Source organism: Meleagris gallopavo, chromosome 1 (assembly GCF_000146605.3).
Source record: "Meleagris gallopavo isolate NT-WF06-2002-E0010 breed Aviagen turkey brand Nicholas breeding stock chromosome 1, Turkey_5.1, whole genome shotgun sequence".
Lineage (NCBI taxonomy): Eukaryota > Metazoa > Chordata > Aves > Galliformes > Phasianidae > Meleagris > Meleagris gallopavo.
In genome coordinates, this window is record NC_015011.2 from 165,769,861 (window position 1) to 165,776,639 (window position 6,779).

Genomic DNA, 6,779 nt, shown 5'->3' on the forward strand with positions numbered 1-6,779 from the left:
TGATGAGCAAGAGCCTGCATGCCACCACACTCGTAAACATCTGCACAAGCAGAGGTGACTCACTGTCGCTGTCACTACTACTGAAACATAACACCCATTGCTTCACTGTGCTCACATCCACTGTTTGGTCTCCATAAACACAAGTGAATGTCGATGAATCTCAATGGGTATAACTTTTTCCACATGGATGAATTCAATTACTCACCTTTGCTTCATACTCACTTCCGTGTCAGACACCATTGTGTCAGACTGCTCCTCTGCTGCCATCTGTCAAATGACAATAAAATGTAACGGAATATCACTGGGAAGGATTGACCCCTACTCCCATACCACCAACATCTGCCTCTGATGTTGTAGGTAAACGTAATGTAATAGAAAGCTTTACTTTTGGAGCAGCCTTCGTATATGACAAGGAAAGAATTCTGACTTTTTCAGATGAGACAAAAAAAAAAAAGATTAGTTGTCTCTAGGTCAAACAAAGGAATTTGGCCTACATGTTTTGAATCCTACCACACTCTCTAATCATTAACCTCATTACTAAAGATGATCATATTTGTACTTCTCTGAGGTAGACGTGGGATTCAGGTGTATATTACAGCATTTCACAGTAAATTTTTGTTATTTTCCTGTATTCCATGTAATTTTGTTTCATCAGCATGTCCAAAACCAACAGTTCTTCAAGCTTTTGGTCAAGAATACAGGACTTTTCCACCTTCTCCCTTTCCCTTCGTGTCCTATGAAATTCCCCCCCAGTTGCAGAGAAATGGTGAAAAGATGGAAGTTAGACATCCCGGTTCCATCCCATACTTCCATTCAGAATGAAGAGAAGAGATGTGCTCTCTGTTGCATTAGCTAATACTTGTGTAGAGAGAAGATGTGTCATAATTCAAAGGGCCCACTTCTTGCACCTTGCTTGTGATCTTTGCAGTGAGAGAGTAGATTGTTCTGGGTTTTGTTTTCTGGTTTTAAAATCTTTCCTATCACATAATTTATATGTTTTTAAAAAGGGTAATGGAGTAGGGAGCAGAATTTATGTGATCTTCCTTTTTATATTCACAACTTATTTGACTTTATCTTCAGTCCTTTATTGATCTTTTGACATGAATCTCTCCTGACTTGTTTGACATCTATTGTGAGCAGTGAAATGATTGATCATAAAGTTGGCCAAGGATAGATAGAAGAGATAGCCTTGAAAATTATTTCAAACATAAAGTGTTTTGAGAATGTAATTCCTAATGCAGTTTTAATAAAGCCAATACATACAACCCAGGTTTCATCTGACACTAATATGTTTTTAAATCCTTGGACCTCAGCAACATTACTGTGTCTAAAATACTCCAAAAATGTACTTGGCACTCCTGCTTCATGTAGCTGGCAAGTGAGGGTTGTACATGAACCCCTTGGCCTTCATTTTCCTCTGCCTTTTTCTGCAGATGAATCAACCTTTGAGGCTGGCATTCACCAGGCACAGATGCCACACTTGGGGTTCCAAGTTCCCAGCAGTAGGATTTGTAGCTGGCCACTGCCATGTGCTACTTTAGATTCACTGCCTATAACCTGGAGGGTTTATATATAATTTGCCTGCTGTTGCTTTGTCCATTGATATCAGTGAGATGTTCAATGTTCCCTGGCTAAGAGGAAGTCTATGTCCATCCTGCCTCGTACGTGTACACCAGCCCTGTGTGTACACAGGGAAATGTGTGTGCTGTCTGAAAGAGTAATTTTCATGCCAAACATGCATGCAAACAGTGGACAGAAGGGTCTTTTGGGGGGGGTGGGAGAGGGGAGGATAGAGTGAAATCTGTGAAGTCTTTCCACAAAGTCATACATTTCAGACCTGTGAATGCAAATCTTTATTCTCAAATAAATCTTTGCGCTGTGTGCTAGTACAGGAATTCAGATTGCAGATCTATAAATGTTCTTGAGATAAATATTTTTTAAAATAAGGTTGTTATTCAACTGTCTGAAGTGCTACATTAAAGGGGGGAAAAAGACTTTATAATCAGAAAAAGTATTGATTTTGAAATAGGCAAGCTAGAGGAATAGCCAGAGGTATCCCTAATGCAGTCCTACAAGCACTCCAAAATACAGAACACCTCTTTGAGTTAACTGGGATTTTAATAATCACCTCACATGTGGATCTGTTGATAATAGCCATATTTGATACAAAAACTACTGCAATAACAAGTCAAGATTTTATAGTGTTTTTTTCCAGAGTGCAACCTGGGGGAACAGGGACAAATATGTTGCATATTTTATTATTAGCAAATTCTAATATTTCATATATATAGAGAGAGAATGATTATGCTGAAATAAAGCATAAGCAGATGTTACATTTAAGGAGTCTGGTAAGTAGATATTTAACAACTTAGATTTTTATCTCATCAATTTGCAAAAATTTTGAGCTTTTTGGTAAATACAAGGAAAAGAAAAATCACTGAAAAAGGAGCAGAACTTTCTGTGATACAGAGCAGGAAAATGATAAAAAGTAGTTTGCAAAAGATAGTAGGAAAGTATTATCAAGAAATAACAATGAAGAAAACTGAAATACTGCTCTTCTGATTAGATTCTCAGTTTGGTCATAATTTCATTTTTATGTTACTTTTCTGAAGAGTTTTAACTGATTAGTTGTGTTGTATTCAGCAATATTGAAGCAGTACCCTTACATGTACAAATTATGAATCTGGACACAAATAATATATATCATGCACTAATTAAAAAATAAACAGTAACTCTGTGTGAGAAAGGAAACATCTGTTTCTTTGTCAGAAACCGTGAAATACTGAAACTTCTGACTACACAAAGAAGTAGTACCAACACTTGCATTTTCTCTCATGTTCTTAATATGATGTCTGAGTGCTGCATTTTCCATAGTACATAGAAGAAACGTGATTTTATTCAGTGATATAAACAACGTAAGACCAAAGTATCTGTGCTTAGAGAACATTACCCATTGAGCATATCATAAGATCCACAATATTCCGAATTAAAAAGACTTTCAAGAAAATATTCAATATATGATTTTACACCTGTAGATGTAAAATACTTTTTTTTTGGTTCAGAGAACAAATATTTATTTAACAGGAATTGTGATCAAAAACCAAAGACCTCCTTAAACACTACTCCATAAGAAACCACATTTGCATGTATTAGATTGACTTTATAGCTTCTTATAACAAAACTTTCCTTGTTTTATATGATGATATACTAAAGACATCCTGTTCTTACATATATATAAATATCTTCTGTTCATCATAAAATCTAATTTAACATTACATCACATCTTTTATTATTAGCAATTCGTCTTACAATCCTTAATTATGGATTAAATCTCTAAAAGTAGGCAGAGTTCAAGCACAGAACTTAATGGTGGCCCTCATTTTATATAGCTTGCAAGTAGATCATCTGAATCACATAGACAGGTAGAGAGACATTGGTGGAATACAGTATAGAATCAGAGATTGGCTTGGGTTGGAAGAGACTTTAAACACCACCTAGCTCTACCCCTCCAACGATGACCTTTCACTAGGTTAGACTGCCCAAGGCCCTATCCAGCCCATCCTTGAATGCCTCCAGGAATGGGGCAACCACAGCATCTTTGGGAAACCTGTTCCAGTTCCTTACCACCCCCTCACTTAAGAATTTATTTCTCATGTCTAATCTAAGACTACCATCTTTTACTTTAAAGCCATTGCTCTTGTCCTATCACAACACTCCCTGATAAGGGATCCTCTTCTAGCTTTACCGTAGGCTTCCTTTAGTTACTGGAAGACTTCTATAAGATTTACCTGTCTCTTTTCCAAGGCAAACAATCCCAACTATCTCAGCCTCTCTTCATAAGAGAGGTGCTCCAGGCTCCTGATAAACTCTGTATCTCTCTTCTGGACTCACTCCAACAGGTCCATGTACTTTTTATGCTGGTAGCCACGTAGTTGAACTCAGTATTCCTGGAGGATCTCAGTGAGAGCCGAGTAGAGAGAGAGAATCCTCCCCCTGACCTTCTGGCCATGCTCCTTTTGATGCAGCCCAGGATATGTTTGGCTTTCTGAGTTGCTCATGCTGAGTTTTCAATACATCAACAGCCCCAAGTCATTCTCCTCAGAACTAATCTCAATCCATTCTCCACCCAGCCCCAACCCAGGTGCAGGACCTTGTGTGCTTGGCAGCATGGTAGGTGAAGTTTCAATAGTGCAGTTTGTATTTTGTAAGAATCACAGGAAAAAAAAGGAAAAAAGGAGACTTAAGGAGGGAACTCATTAGGAAGCCTATCAAATTCATGTTGTCTTTTTCTACTGTCTCTCACTTCAGTTTACATGAGACAGAATGTAAATAAGATCTGTGAAAGGGAGTTTTCGGAACCATTACACAAAATATATGCATATGGTAAAGCTGCAAAATGAGTGTGAACAGGAAGAATACACAGGATGTAAATGCTTGTTCTATGCGCATCCAACATCTATACTACAAAGAAACACTAATTAATTCAGAAACATTCAGTGTATCTTCAACTGCTGTGAGTAATATAAATGTTCTATGTTCTTGTCAGTGATTATTTTGAAGACAATAATTATTGCTGTCTGATATATAGCTGCCCAGAAATAGCTTGGCTGGATAATGTGTAGGCTATGGAATTTGTATTTTTGTCAGATGAATTATTTGGTGACTCAGCATTATCAAAAATTCAAATGATCTAACACAAACAACAGGAACTCTTATTTATAATGCCCATTTATCCTCATGTTCCTATTCTTAGATGTCTCATTTTGTAACTTGAAGCTTTAGGTCATTTTGTAGTTCAGGTGTTTTTTTAAATAAACTTTCTGTCTGCAAAACCATTCTCTCTTGTTTCTTATGACTCATCTTAATTGTGGATATCTCTTAGACAAGTGCAATCTGAAATAGTGGTTTTGCTTAATTTAGAGCAGGAATTATATACTTTAAAATGCAAGAACTGCAAAATATTCATAAGATATCCCAAGTTGGAAAGGACCTGCAAGAATCATTGAATCCAACTCCAGGTTTGACACAGAACCATTCAAAATTCAAACACTGTGTCTGAGAGTGTTGTCCAAACACTTCTTGAACTCCAGTTGGGGGCCATGTCCATCACCCTGGGGAGCCTGTTCCAGGGTCCAACCACCCTCTGGTGAAGAACTTCCTGCTAACATCACCCTGATCCTACTTTGGCACAGCTCCATGCTGCTCCCTTGGGTCCTGTTACTGAAGAGAATGGATTAGCATGTCTAGTATATATATCTTCAGGTATATTGCTATAATTTCTGAGGTGATGAACATTCCAACAGATCTAACAGTCTTTTCTTCACTGGAAATACTGGAAACCCACTTGGATGCTTTCCTGTGCAATCAAGTATAAGGAATATGCTTAGGAGGAGGTTGGACTAGATGATCCCCATGAAGTCCTTTCCAATCCATAATAACAATAAATCCCTAATAAAATAATGATGTAGAATATTGTATGCATATCCCAATATAAAGCTCAACCACACAGAATATTTCAATTATAGTGAAAGAAAAGGTTATTTCAAAAATCCTGAATTTAAAAACAAACCAGATTTATTTATTTATTTGTTTGTTTGTTTGTTTATGGAAGTATTTGGCTCTCAAACCTACTATGATATTTGAAATGTTCCAATCTTTGTAAGGTACCACAGTACAAGGAATAGAAACTCAGATGGGGATCAAACGAGATAACTGATTAACTGTAACTGATGGATGCATTCTGTGGGAATGAAATGGAATGGAGACAGAGACATCCTAAGAGTGACAAAAGCCCCTAAACTGTGAGAATGAGAAGAGACAACAGCATAAAGCAGTCTAAAACTGGAGCCCGTCCAGAGCTGTTTTAAGAAAGCCTTTCAATAAAGTTGTCAGCTGAGAGACTGATTTGTCTGCTCTCTTGTACACTTAAAACATATCTAAGCCTTAATTTGCCAACTGATCCACAACTGCCATCTGAAGATTTCTCAAAGGACTTTACAAGTCAAAAGAATTGTTTAATTTGTAAGTCACCACTCTTATGTTGCTTTGAGATTGCCAAGATTTATGTTTACATTTCAAAACAGCTAAATATTACACCACCATTTCATATATAATCTGAGTTAGTTAAATCCTGTGGCAGAGAAACAATTTACTAATTACTTGTTTAAATCCTGAAACTACTTGAGGATAATGGCTGTAAACAAAATATTTCAATCCTGTGGAAAGAAAGTATAATTTAAATCTTTCTGTAGTGAAAGGACATTTACGACTGATGTTTGTATCACATAGCATGTTTCACAGAATCACAGAATCACAGAATTGTAGGGGTTGGAAAGGACCTCTAGAGATCATCGGGACCAACCCCAATGCCAAAGCAGGTTCCCTACACCAGGTCGCACAGGTAGGTGTCCAGGCGAGACTTGAATATCTCCAGAGAAGGAGACTCCACAACCTCCCTGGGCAACCTGTTCCAGTGCTCCGTCACCCTCACTGTAAAGAAGTTCTTACGCACATTTGTGCAAAACTTCCTATGCTGTAGCTTATGTCCGTTTCCCTTTCCCCTTGTCCTGTCTCCACGTACCACTGAAAAGAAACTGGCCTCACCGCTATGGCCGCCACACCTCAGATATTTATAATCCTGAATCAGGTCCCCTCTCAGTCGTCTTTTCTCAAGGCTAAACAGACCCAGTTCACTTAGCCTTTCTTCATAGGGGAGATGCTCCAGGCCCTTCACCATCTTTGTGGCCCTCCGCTGGACTCTTTCCAAGAGATCCCTGTCT